The following is a 15,228-nucleotide window of genomic DNA, read 5'->3' on the forward strand; positions in this document are numbered from 1 at the left end:
AAGTAGAGGGTAGGACACAGATGAAGAAGAAAAATATATGGAAATCCAAATAACTAGGAGCTTAGTGCTTGGAGTTAGGATGTTTTCTGTTTTGGGAAACCCTGTACTCTTCTAGGTGGTAGCAGTAGGAAGGTAGCAAAAACAATGAAAACTGTGAAAGGAAAAAAAAAATTAAATATTGTGACTATGACTCATAAATATAAAGTTTGTCAAAATTTACATAACTTATCAATAAGGGAACCAGTAGGATGATAAAGCTCCAAAGAGTATTTGGAAAACTAAGCAGTTACAGAAACTGAAGGAAGAATGTTGCAACAAGATTGCTAGGGTAGATCTATAATTGGTTGATATTTTACAGAGCAATAAAACCATAACCTTTAGGTTATATTGTTCTACTCAACAGAAATCATTTGCTTCTCTACCAGACAAAACTCTACACATTAACATATAACTTCACAGAACCTGGGCCCTAATCAATAATAAATCATCTGTTAAACAAAGGATAATCTCCCAAAGAATTAAGTAGTCCTGTTAGACAGTGTTGTAGTCTGACACAGAAAGGACAGACAACCATCCCTTTGCCTTATTTCTAATTTGTTGATACTTTTTTTAAAGAATTAAAGTACAGGAGCCTTCTCTTTGAGTTGCCTTTGGAGAAATACACTATTCTGTTACATTAGAAATGTGTCTGGTCTGTTTGGAAAGAAAAATTCCTGCTAGTTCCGAGCTCCAATAAGATCCCTTCATACTATTTTAGTAATAGAGTATTTTGTTTGAAGAGTGTATTTCTCCTGTAAAATAAGAACACAATTAATAATTGAATGAATTCCCTATTTCAGTCTGATTTGTGAATTCTCTGCATTCAAAGAATTCCGCAACTGTATTTTAGAAATGGCAAGCACCTTAATGAGGGATCTTGAAATAAAACAATGTCTGAAAGTTTAAGGAATTTGCCCAAGGTCATATTGTGAGTCTGACGCTAAGCTGATAGAGAAATTTGAAGTTAAAGCAGAAAAGCATAGGGGGCTACAACAGCTGGAGAAACTCCAGCTTCCTGTGGTTGGTCTATGGATACCCTTGATCTCATAACCCTCAAGTAACACTGTTGGGCCAGAATACAGGCTTTATAGCAAGAACTCAGGTTTAAGGATTGTGAGGGACATTTTTGACTACTAGTAATTGAGAGAAAAAGTAACAACCTTTCCTCTCCCATCACAAGGTTCATGGCTGACACTCCTGTAACCAAACACAGATTAACCAGGGAAAAGCATAACAAATTTATTTAATATAGGTTTTACGAGAAATGGAGACCCAAAGACCCAGGAAAACTGTAATTTTGTGCTTATGTTTGATGAGGAAAGGACAGTTATGTAGAAGTAAGAATGGACAAAAGAGGGTATGACCTAGTAGTAATAAACTCAGAGAAATTTAGCAAAGCCTCTTTCAGTTCAGATTCTTCTTGGACTCTCTGTGTCTTTGTTCCTTTCCTCCAGGTACAGGGCAGGACACCTGTCACATGGGGGCCTCTCGTGGAGAAGGGAGGGAGAAGGTCAGAGAGTCACCTTCCTGCCTCTGTGGTTTTTCTCAATTTCCGTCAGCTTAAAATACTCCGTATGTGAAGGGCCCACAATTTGAGGTATTGTGTTCTGAGTCCCTACAGTAATTTTTTCCAAGAAGATGTACCATGAAAAAACTAGGCTAATTCAACTGCAGTAAAGAGAGAGAGAAAGAAGATTGAAGCTTACACACACGCTATTTAAATTGGCAAGTCTGAAATTGTTTTATCTTTTATAACTTCATTTTCTTCTTTTCTAATTTTTTTTTCACAAGTTTATTTTTTTTTCAAAGAGAAATCTGCCTCCTTGAGGAAGAGAGACACTTTCATTTCAGAAAATAAGGCTGTATTGTTAAAATAATCCAGTTTTAGAAAAGATAGAGTATATAGTATGTACTATGAAACAAACAAACAAACAAAAAAAAAGACAATTTGACTACTGAATAACTTTTGACAGCAGATTAGAATGCATGCCATTTCTCGGCTCCTTTTTAATTCCTATTTACAAGTTGAATTTTAAATACAGAATGGGCTAATAGTGTTGACAGAGGCAGTTTTGTTACTTATTTTAAAGTCTTTATGTCAGCCACAGTAATTATGTTTGGGCAATAATATTCTTCCACTACTAATTTGTGAAATTCTGCTTCTTCCTCTATCAAAGTACCTAAAATTATTCACTTAAAGCCTAGAATTTAGGGTTGGAAGGTAAGCCTCCATGAGTGTTTAAAATTGTTTGCTAATTGCCATCTGGATTCTGCAATTCTTAAAGCATGTCTGAACAACAGACTTCACACAATTTTAAATTAATGCAAATCTACATTAATTTAAAATATATCCATGGTTTTATTGATGGAGACAGAGAAAAGCTGTCAGAAAAATAAGATGAACTAAACTAGAATACTGAGATTCTGAAAAGTTTAGCAATAACGGTAATATCAAGAGTACACCCTTTCAGTTACATTTCAAGGTTAAAACCCACGTTTTCCTATAATTAACTTAAATCCAAAGGGCAGGCATAACACTATCCAACCTAAACATTCAAAACCTATTTATTAAAATATTCTAAATATCCCATCCAAAGTACTGAATAAAAAGCTTTTTAAATGACAGCTGGCCATTCCTGTTCTGCTCTCTCAAGGTTGCTAATAAACATTCACCCTTGTTTTTGTTTTTGTTTTTGTTTTTTGAGACAGAGTCTTGCTCTGTCACACAGGCTGGACTGCAATGGTGCAATCTCGGCTCACTGCAATTTCCACCTCCCAGGTGCAAGTGATTCTCCTGCCTCAGCTTCCCAAGTAGCTGGGATTACAGGCGTGTGCCACCACGCCCAGCTAAGTTTTGGATTTTTAGTAGAGACAGGGTTTCACCGTGTTGGTCAGAATGGTCTTGAACTCCTGACCTCAAGTGATCTACCTGCCTTGGCCTCCCAAAGTGCTGGGATTACAGGTGTCAGCCACTGCCCCTGGCCAAACATTCACCTTTTAAAATAAATGAATATATCCTAATACCGAACAGATTTTTCAATAAAACTTGGAAAGTTTAAGCTGTCCAAAGCAGTATTTCCCAATAGTTTTCTTGGCACATTCAAATAATTTTGTATTCTCCTTCACTTTGGCTAAATGTAAACTAAACAAAGAGAAGTATGACTGGTTTGACACAAGTGAGTGACCAGAGTTGGTGTCTTCTTGGAACTGACCTTTCGTTACCATGACAAACCAAAGCCTTCAAAGGTCAGGGATACTTATGATTGAGAAATTACCCCTGAAATAGCCCAACCCATTCTTAAAAACTTTAATCTTCTATGAGTAGTTATGAAAGAAGGAGGTTTAAATTACTATCTGCCATCCCAGGAAGTAGAAATACCTAGTCTCTGGAAAAAATTCTGTTACAAATCAACTTTTAATTATATTTTTTCTCTAAGTTGGGAAAACTCCAGCATCTCCATTGCCCTAGGATTAAAAAGAGTTTCCAATTGTTCTTAAAAATATGACAAATGAAAAATAGTTCTGTTCTGTTTTTTTCAGCATCTGAATTAACTCTGTGTGTAAGGGTATGCCTGGGAAAAGTAGAGAGCTGAAATTCCCCATGATCCCAAAATCCAGAAATCTGTTTTTTTAAATTAAAGTCACAGTTTCAAAAATGTCCTTTGGCCATTGAATCATCTCTGTGTTCCAGCTGACCTTTTTTTTCCCCTTTAGACCTTCTTAAAATTACTAGAAATTTATATCTTGAGAGATATGTATCATTTTTAAAATAAAATCCCTTACTGGAACTCAGATACAAGGTCACTAAGGTTGTGCTTTGACCTACTCTAGTGAATTGATAGATTGGGCTGACTGCACCATGCTGCCCTTCCCTGGTACTCCTTGAATTTCATACACCAAGTGGTTATTTATACAGATTTCAATGTGAAAGCTAGTGGAAGTTAGCTATGATTTTCTGCCCAGGACATGAAAGGCTAGCTAAATGCTACCTTTGAACATTTAAAGGTTTTGTTTTGTCCACCAGCTTCACAAAGAAGATGGAACAGAAATGGCAAAGAAAAATGGTTTTTGTTAAATAAAGAAGAAAGCTCTAAACTAGAAATGTCAAAGATAATCTAAGCCAAGGATATATTCAAAGCCAAGGGTGACATCATCACCTTTCACCTTACTATTATGTCAACAGACCCTAGATATTTTCAAGTGGAATTACATTTAAATATATTTATGTGATTTTAAAATAATAAAATATTATTATTTCAAGAGTTAATACTATTTCCCAAGGTACATAAGTTCTCAGGGATTTTAGATTAGAATATGATATGTGCCTTACGTATCTAAGCAAGGTAAAAAAAATGTTAGCTTAATGAAAAAATTGAGCAAATACGCTGGGAACATGACATGCCCTAAAGTTCACTTATAATGAAAAGAAAAATAATCTGAAACCAAACACTTTGGAGAAATAGGAGAAATACATTCATAATCAAGTGGACAGTCAATGGTGAAGCTAGAAATTAAATTTACAAACATACTCTATGCCCTGTTTGGAATAAGTTCCAGAAGTCCCAGGTTTCCATATTACGTTTAGTATTTTTATTATGGTTTTTTATTGTTGTTTTAATGAATGGAAACATTTTATATATAAAAGAAATGATAAATTAATGAGTATAACCTATTAAAACAATATTGATAGCACATGTTCAAGATAGACCCTAAATCATTTCAAATGTGTTTAAACTCAAATTCTATTGAAAAAATAGACCCACAGCAAGGAAAACACATAATCATACAGGAAGATGTGGAAAGTGGTAAGTAGTTTTAGGTAGCCACGTATACCCCTTGTTCCTCCCCAGCCTCCCAGGCTGAGTAGGTTTGTGCTGTATTATTCTATTATTTCCTGGGGAGGACTGGTGTTCTCGTTTTTGTAGTTCACATGAGCAAAATCAAGCTTGAATTCACTTGACTTTTTTGCTTGTAAGAGGCAAGTCCCCTGTAACCAAGGCAACTGATATTAGCATAATGTACATCCATAATTTTCAGCCATAATGTACATCTTTGATGACTTAAGAGCTCCAACCAATATTGAGAATCTTGAGAAGGCCTTTTCTAAGTGAGAAGGGATTCTTTCTCCTAGTGTCTTGTTTTAATTAAATAAAGTTTTTTATTTTAGAATAACTTTAGACTTGCAGTAAAGTTGGAAAGATAATACAGAGAGTTTCAGTATACCCCTCACTCATCATTAACATCTTACATTACCACAGTATATTTGTCAGAGAAAAAAAAAAAGCACCAACATTGATACATTATTAACAAATCTCCAGATTCATTTGAATTTTACCAGTTTTTCCATTAATATTCTCTTTCTGTGTCAGGATTCAATCCAAGGTATCACATTTCATTTACTCATCATATCATGGCTTGTCTTCCTTGTCTCCTCTGGTCTATGACAGTTTCCTCCTATTTCTTTTTCATGGCCTTGATAGTCTTGAGGAGTACTGGCCAGGTATCCTGTATAATGTCCCCCAATCTTGGTTTGTCTGATATTTTTCAGAACTAGACTGGGATTATAAATTTTTGGAAAGACAGGTGGATAGAAATGCCCTTTCATTTCACCTTATCAGAGGATATGTGCTATCAACATGACTTCTAACTACATAACCTTCATCATTTGGCTAAGGTAGTGTTTGCCAGGTTTCTCCATTATACAATTACATTTCCCCCTTTCCATAGTCTGTTAATTTGGAACTACTCACTAAGCCTAGCCTACACTCAAGGAAGAAAGAGTTCTAATTCCTGGAGGGGAGAGTATGTAACATATACTAAATGGAAGGCTTTTGTAAGTAAGATTTGTGTCTATTTATTTATTTATTCATGACTATTTATTTCTATCAGTATATATCACATATGATATGTTTATTTTATACTTTGGGTTTTTGATATTATGATTATACACACACATACACACACACACACACAGATTTTCATCCACAGTTTCTAGTTCATAACTCCCATAACCTTTGTTACAGTCCTTTGTTTTAATGTTGGAGACAAAATCTTTCTCTCTGACCTTCTTCTGCCCTACTTTCACCTGCCCAAGGCAGAACTCTAATCTGACTGTGGATCATAAAACCCTCATTCCAGAGAAGGTCCCTGCTTCTTACTTTCAAGGAAGGAAAGCCTCACAGAGAGACCAAGAGGAATCCAAACAGACAAGCCTCATTGTGTGTAGATAATGCACTTTTTGGCCAGCCACGTTTCAACAAGGTTGTCCATCAAAAGACAGAGTTCAGGGAGCTTCCAGAGAGCTGAACACATAGAGGCTGAGAGGAAGGTGAAGAATAACTCGTCCATGAGCTGGGAGGGTGGTGCACCCCAACCCCACAGGGACAGAAACTCCTGCACTTGGGACCCCTTTGACCTTACCCTATGTATCTCTTCACCTGACTATATTCATATCCTTTAAAATACCCTTCTTAATAAAGCAGTAAAGATAAGTAAGTGTTTCCCTGAGTTCTCTGAGCCACTCCAGCAAATTAATCAAACCCAAACAGGGGTCATGGGAATCCCAACTTGAAACCAGCTGGTCAGAAGTTCCAGAGGCCTGGACTTGTAACTGGTGTTTGCGGTGGAGGGTGAGGAACAATCTTAGGGACTGAGCCTTCAACCTGTGGGATCGGATACTATCTGATCCGATCAGATGGAGATAGTGTCAAAACTGAATTGGAGGACGCCCAGCTGCCATCTGCTGCTTGGCGGGTGGGAAAATTCCCCCCCTACATTTGGTCATAGAAGACTTCTGTGTTGATTGCTGTGGTGTTATGCCAGCAGAGGAAAAAACACGGTTTGAGAGAGTTTTATCCTGTACAGGGTTAAAATCCAATACTATGTTATCTATTTTGTTACTCAAATTGTTCCAGATCTTTCAGGTTGGCACCTGTGTTGCTTTGATGTGATCCCATTCTACTACTCAACTTATTTGATTTCGTTGATTGAATCTTTTGTGTAGCAAACCATCAAATATGCTGTATATTCTGCTCATTTGTCTTTTTACTGTCTAGGTTTCCCCTTGAGAATGTAAGCTGCTAAAAGCAAAATTTTTCCTCTTGTGTTCATTTCTGTATCCTCAATTCCTAGAACAATGCCTGCCCTTTGTAGAAACTCAAAAATGCATGTTGAATAAGTTTCTTTCCCCTTGGTCATTTCAGGATCTCAATTCAGTCATTTCAAGTTTCTGGGCCTTCCTCCCTTTCCCTGGGGGCTGCATTTTTGTTCTACTTGGGCATATATAGAGTTATGGCAACAGGGGAAAGGGTACCTGGCCCATAGTTGTCAGACATGATAGTCATAAGGCAAGAGGAAGTAAATAACAAGAAATACCTGTGTACTCATTATGATTTCCAGTTGAATAGTCCATGCACTTTGCAGCCTCCTCATTCCTGTTGTGTTGTCCTTTTGGATTTTCTCACTCTCTGCCCCAGCTGCCAGTACTGTCTCAGAGACCGGGAATGCTCTGCTGCCTAAACACAGGAAGCTGCCTGCAAGCCCATTTGCTTGCAAAGGCCTCACTGCCCAGCCACCACACCAGCCCCTAGCCAGCCAGTGGATTCACAGAGAAGCTGACAGTCTCCTTGGGCTACACTTGAAAAGGAGTCACAGGCAAATTTTTTTCTGTGGGATCTTCTATAGGATCTTTATGTAGGATTGTGATCACCCTTGCTGTCTTGAACCATGGAGAGTTGGCACATAATCAACTCCAGAAGTTTCTTTTCCTCATCTTCCATGCAGAAAGGGATTTTATATCTCTGCCTGGGGGAGGTAGGGGTGGGTGGTTGTATTATCTCACATTTGTGATTAATGGATCAACTTTACCAAAGATTTCCTTTGATGCTTGATGCTTAAAGTGAAGATTATGGAATTCAAAATATATATATTTTTTTTTTTTTTCTCTCAAAAAGCTCTTGCAAACCAAAAGCACCCAGGCTTTCAAGATGTAGTTCTACCATAGATTTTTCAATGTATTTAGAAAAGTAAATAACTGTTTCTTCTTTCCTTACCCTTCTGTGTGTGGCCATGCCAAGGGCAAATGAATATCTTGAAGGGCTTTGGCTGGGTGAGGGAGTAGAGGGGGAGGGAGAAGAGTGTAGGAAGGTGGAGCAAACCCAGGTCAACAAATCCACCCTGATAGCTCCAGAATGTGTTCTGCCACCCAGAATATGCTGCTGGAAGTTTTATAAAAACTCGGAAATGCAGGTCTAGCAGATCTAACTTGTCTCTAAACAAAGCAGCAAGATACAGCTTCTTGTACCGCACTTGGAGTCAGGAGATGAAGCAAACCTGGCCATGGCTTACTTGCTGAAGGGCATGAGAGCCAGTAAATGGCTTCACTGGTTTATCTCAGGAAGAGCTGTAGCAGCAAAAATGTGACCTTTCAGGAACTAAGTGCCCCAGAGTAGTGGTCTCCAAAGAGGGGGCACACGGTACAGGAGTTTTAAAAATAATACGATAAAAACTATATTGTGGTTATTTCTAATTCTATTATTTATTTATTTATTTATTTATTTTTCAAGACAAGAGTCTCGCTCAGCTGCCCAGTCTGGAATGCAGTGGCACGATCTCAGCTGGTCTCAAACTCCTGACCTCGTGATCCACCCACCCCGGCCACCCAAAGTGCTGAGATTGCAGGCGTGAGCCACAGCGTCCGGCCACATTATTATTTCTAATTCTATTCTATCTAAAGAAAGACAATAAAGTAGTTAAGCTTCACTATTATTTCGTGTACCAATTCACCCCAGCACTCTGCCTTGTTCTGTCTATCCAGTAGCCATGAGCACATTAAATTCCAGGTATCTTGAGGGAAGGTGGGAGAATCATGAGGTCGGCAGTGGTGCCCGAGTTGTTCATTTGCTTCTGGCATATTATAATAGATCATCATTAATCTGTGCCTGATAGAGCAGCCAGGTTGGTCTGAAATTTGCTGACATGGCTATTCAGTAAGGAAATCGGCCCCTGGAAATTAATGCAGCATCATGTATGAACTATCACAGAAAGCGAGCTCAAGTCTCAAACAAATGGATAAATCCTAAGGTTTTACCTGACTAGCACTCCAGCCACATTCCACTGTATTATGTTATTTTGTTTTAGCTAAATGAACCCTCAGATGTTAGGCAAGTAAGTTAAAGGAATTGCCACAAAGAAAACCCGGATCAAAGATGATGCTAATAAGGCAAGCAGGAATAAATTAGAAAATGGCAGTGGTGACAGGAGAGAGCTCTGACTCAGCCACATGCAGACAAAAACAAGCAGAGTCTTATCCAGAGGCTCCCAGACTTTCACAGTTTATAACATTCTTGATGTCTCGGTAGTTTTTTCACAGCACCCCAAGACAAAAAGTTTCAAAATACTCAAGAGTTTCATTTATTAAGAAGTTCAAATAACTTGTTAAATATCCACTTCCTAACAACTGAGTAGCCATTTAAAAAAATAATACATATAAATTGGAAAAAAACTTATTTTCTTCTTTAACAATGACACTTACTTAACAATAGGATATATGCACCTGTTGGGGACTGCACAGCTTCTCAAACCTTAGAGTCCTATTGGACACACCACTTTCATTTTCTGTTCTACAGTGATTTCCAGAGGCACTTGGCTTTTATCCTGGTAATCACAAACACCTAATGCTGCAAATACATGCCATCACTAAAAATATTAAAGTGCCACCTAATGTTGAAACAGGAACTACCTTGTGCCAGTAGGTCATTGCCTGTCGACAGATATTGAGTATTGCTGTGTTACACTCAAATATTTAAATATCTCACTGAACCCCTCTGAGTTTGCAGGAGCATCCTTGAAGAATATCTGAGTCCATGTCTAGGGCAGAAATACATAAGATAAGCCTAGAAAATTTTCTCATACCAAATTTGTGTGGGGGTGGGGGGATAATCTATTAAAGACTGCTGGAGTCATATCAAAGTATGGCATGGAGAGGGCCTTTCTAAGATATTAAACCCAAAATCGTAATAGAAAATACTGAAATTTGACCACATACAAATTTTAAACTTCTGTAAATAAAGAAATACCACAAAAAAAGTTAAAAGATAAACAACAAATTGGAGAAAGATATTTGTAACACACACATCAGAAAATGAGGTAATTTCTTTAACATTTAAAGAACTCATGAATCAGTATTTAAAAACCACTGCAATAAAAAATGTATAAAGATATGAAGCATCAGTTTCCAGAAAAACAATTACAAGATCTATTGCAGCTTTCTTCATAATAAACAAAGTCTGAAAATACATGTTTATTGATTATCAAAAAAAGACGGGAACATATAGATTAAAATAAAATTAAAATAGATATCAATCAATTGCATTGTGTGGACATTACTTGAATCATGATTCAAATTTAATATTTTCAAAGAAAAACATTTATGAAACATTGGACATTTGAACATTGAATGATGATGATAAAAAATTTGTTTTAATTTTTTTGGCCTTATATCATCGATGTTTTTAAAAGCACTTATCTTTTTGAGAGTCATGCTGAAGTACTTACTTATAGATAAAATTAAATAATGTCTGAGATTTCCTTCAAAATAAATAAGGAGAGAAAAGCATAGAAGAGATATTAATGGCTAAGTATTGATAGTGGAGCTGGGTGTTGAGTACATGTTGATTCATAAAATTACTCTGTCTACTTGTTATTGTATATTCAAAATTCTCCCAAAAAAATGGAGCTTTCTGCCTTGTAAATAAAAGCCATAGAGGAGACAGTATAGTCTAATATAATTTTAGGAGTGAAAGCTTCAGAGTCAACTGCCTAAATTTAAGCTTCATGGAACAATTACCTGAGCAGACATTTTCTCAGTTTTCTGATCTCCTAATTGGAGAAAATAATGCTCACTTCATTAGATTGTCATAAATATGGCTTTGAGATATGATCCAAAAATTGGCCAACATAATGCCAGTGAGTTTGATTTCAGAAAATCATGACATACAAGTAATTCCTTTCATTACCTACATTATTAGTTCTAATTTTTTCCCACATCATACCTATCCGTACAAGGAAGCAGTCTATCAGAATCTCAAAATAGGAGGTGATATTTGAACAATTCCACATGGAGATTCTGGTACATTTGCCATAGAGAATCATGCTCCTGCATGAGACCATTACTCAAGCTGTTTTATGGAAAGGCCCATATAGCAAGAAGCCACATGCCAGCTATGTAAGTGAGCCACTCTGCAAGTGAATCATCCAGCCCCAGTTAAACCTTCAGATGGCTGCTGCCCCAGTGAACAACTGACTCAACCTCAGGAGAAACACTGTGCCAGAACCACCCAGCCAGGCAACATTCCTGATCCACAAAAATAATAAATGCCATGTCAGATCAAATAACTAAGTGCTTATTGTTATTTACAGACACAAAAATGTTGGGGCAATTGATTACACAATAATAGATAACTAATACACCTATAAAGATAATGTGAAAATTAAAATTCAGCTATAAAATGCTACCCTAGTTTGCAAAATTCTCAAAAAAATATTCTGAAATGAACTTCAGAGAAGTTTCTTGACAAAATCAATACTCTTCATGGTAAATATATGGACCAAATAATACAGCACAGTACGTGTTGGCCCCAAAAATCTTTCCTTTTTGGGATATAGAATTCACTTGCTTGAAAACGTAGTATGTTCTTGAAAAAATGAACATTTGGTTAGAAATGACCCAATGTAAAGCATAAGATGTAAAATGGATTGTCATCAACAAACTGCTCCCCATGGCATGTGTATTTTTGGTTTGTGGTTAATACTTTTTTCTCAAGCAATCCTAGTAGTTTTATTGGAACCATTTGGCAATATTACTTTCAAACATGCATTGGAAGTCCTAGTGTGGAACTTTGCATGGTACTATGCAAATAAAGTCAGGGGTGGTTGGAGCTATAAACTATAATTGATGAACACTTTAGTTGAACAGAAGGTCTTCTATTAGCCAAGCACTGTGCTACATGTTTGAAACAAAAAACTTATTCATGTGTGGATTTTTAAAAAACTCAAAGACTCTGAGAATTCTTTTCCAGTAACTAAATGTTTGCTATAAGGGGTTGATCAATTCAAGAAAGATGGGAAGACCAGAATGAAAATCATGGGCTACGGAGAACCAAAATGATCAAAGAAAAAGAATAAGGCCAACTAAGAGTTATAAGACTTGCCCACTGAAAAGATACTGGAAGTTCAGTTAATTACATCGCAATGTGTGCTACTTTTAGATTTTCTGTAATGTAATTATATTAATTGTTCAGTAAACTCAACTCTCAATTAACTCTGATTCTGTGGGGTGAGTTCTATCATTCCCAGCACTTTTAATAACTATGTAAACTGTACTGGGAAAATATTTACACAGAAATATACATAATAAGTCACACTATATTTAAGTTTTTAAACCTTTAAAATTAAAAAAGAACTATTTAGTAAATGAACATATCCTTAACCTACTAATTCCCGTTCTAAGGAGATAACTCAGAGAAAAAGCTTGCACACATGAACATGAATACATGTAAAGAATGCTCTATTGTTTATAACAGGTAATATTAGAAACACTGAGACAATAAAGCATGGTTTGTTTCATTACTCTTTATTGCAGCATTTACCTATTTCTTCTTCTTTTGTTTATTTTCCAAATTACCTTTAGATTCCATTTGTCCAGGGGAAAAATTCAGTGGCAGTTTGGCAGGGTAGTGGGGGAAAGCCTTAAATTTGTATATTAACTTGAGAATTGACATTTCTGTGAGGTTAAGCCATTGTATCCAAGAACACAGAATGTCCTTCCACTTGTTTACATTTTCTCTCCTTTTTTGTGTGTTTATTTTGTTTGTGCTTTTGTTTTTTTTTTTTCCCGTGGAGTTCATAGAACCATCCCTCTCTCACTGTCAAACCAGTGGTGTGAGTGGGGTTGAGACTAATCTGATTGAGGGGAAAGAGAAGGTATACGACCCAGGTTCTGTTAATCAGAGTAACAGTGCTGGGTTCAGGAACGGATATACATTCCAATCTGGACCAATGAGCATCAGCTTAAGAACTGTTTCTGGACGTAGTAGAAAAGAAAGATACTTCAGCTAGTGTTGCTAAGATGGTAGATTATAAGTGTTCAGCTGCTCAGAAAGACCCTAAAAACAAAGCCAACACCAAGAAAAAAACAAGTCAAGTTAATGGAGTGAGTCAGGTTCTTGATAGCGATCTCTGTATAGAAGGATCCAGCTTTGCCTGATCATACATCCTGGAGTCAATACTTTATTTTCTTTGTTTAAGATAGTGCAAGCTGAATTTTTACTACTTACCACTGAACGAGGAAACAAGACTAATGTAATATTTTGTATTATTGTCAGAATCATTTCTGTCTCCTACCAGAGTCACTCTCATGTCACTTCATCTGGATTAAAGTCTTGAAGTGGGGGAAGGATATAATAGGAAATATCCAAGCCCCTTCCTTTCAGAGACAGAGCTCATACAAGCACACATCACTTTCTCTGGAAACTCTTTTGCCTATAGCTGGATGAGAGGGTCTCTGCTTAGGGTCATGCAATTACTCTTATAGTAAGTATTTCCGTTCAAGGAGAAATAGCCTTTCCGGATCTGTCTCGTTCTACCTACTACACACCGTTCCATATGCATAAGATTCCTGGTAACAGTGTTTCTGACATGTCCCTTATTTTCTGAACATAAAGATCAGCCTCCTCGTTATTGCTTTACAAAGCAGACATAGGCTTTCTAACTGATTAAACACGTATAAAGGACAGAAAGTATGAACCTGGAGCTACTGTTTCTAAGCAGTTTAAATATGTGCAACCAAAGCTACAAGGTATCTTTAATATACCTGTCTTCATTTCGCATATTCTGCTGCTTATTGCCTGAACCACAAAATGCAAAGAGCCTAGAGATACAACAAACCCAGCAAATGTGCAGTACACCATTTCACAGCAGGGACCTCAGCATCTCACAGCATGTGGTTCTGCCTCTCAATCATGTGAAAAGCCTGTCGCAGATTCACTTTCCAGCTGATGCTGCAGCCCCCTTACACTCTGGATAAGCAATTTCTATACTGTGATTCTCTCACATGGATTCCAGAAATGGTTAATATGAATTTGGCTCAACCTTGCCATCTGAAATTTCAGAAGAAATGACATTTCTAGCCCTGGAAATATAAAGTAATTTGTAAATGTATTTGAGGATTTTGCTTTAAATATTTTGTTACATATTCAAGCTACATTTTGTCTCTTGGCAATGAATAGCCTTGTTTCTCTTCAATCATTCTAAAATGGATGTTATGTTTACATAATATATACTCTCTTAAAAAGTATTAGAATCTCTGGAAAACTGTAAATCATTACTTACTATCATCCATTCCTCCTCTTTCATTATTAAGCATTTATTATGTACTACTAGACATTTTGAATTGTGCACTAGTAATTCTTTCTTTATTCTGTTCCTCCTCCTTATTTCCCTCCCTCTTTTCATTACCTCCCTCTTGCCCTTCCTTTTATTATGCAAGGTTCTTTTCTAGGCCCTGGATTAATTTTCTGTATGTATGTATGTATATATATATTTAATAGAATTAAATTAATCTGTTACAGGTGCATTGACTTGACCCTGGGGTGTGTTTACTGAGGGGTTTAGGATATCTCCATATATGTAAAGGAATGGTGGAACAGGCAAGCCAAAATTCTATTTGCAGCAGGAAAAATAATTACTTTCCAGAGGAGAAAAAAAAAAACCCTCATCCTAAGGGAAAAAAGAGTCAATATGTACATTTTGGTAGTAGGATTAGGGGGCAGTGAGTCCTAGACAAAGCGGCTACAGTAAGAATGAGAAATGCTAGAACAGCCAGAAGTTTGGAGGAGCAGAGTGGTTAGCACTGAAGACATCAGCTTCAGCAGCATCAGAAGATGGCGCCCTCAGTGTGCATTATGCATGCTCTCATAGCCCTGGCTGCCCTCAGCCCAGAATTAAGGACAGACCCAGCTGCCCACTAACACCCTCTGGCAGCCAGGGACATAGGTCCGTGGAATTACCAACAAGAGAACCAACCAACACTGACAGACATCAGTGGGTACCCCCAGAGGCGTTGCCATTTGGGGCTCCGGCAGCAACAGGAACTATCACAATATGCAGGGATTAGAGGGAAATCTCTCTCAG

This window comes from Trachypithecus francoisi, unplaced genomic scaffold (assembly GCF_009764315.1).
Source record: "Trachypithecus francoisi isolate TF-2019V2 unplaced genomic scaffold, Tfra_2.0 Lachesis_group13, whole genome shotgun sequence".
Taxonomy (NCBI): Eukaryota; Metazoa; Chordata; class Mammalia; order Primates; family Cercopithecidae; genus Trachypithecus; species Trachypithecus francoisi.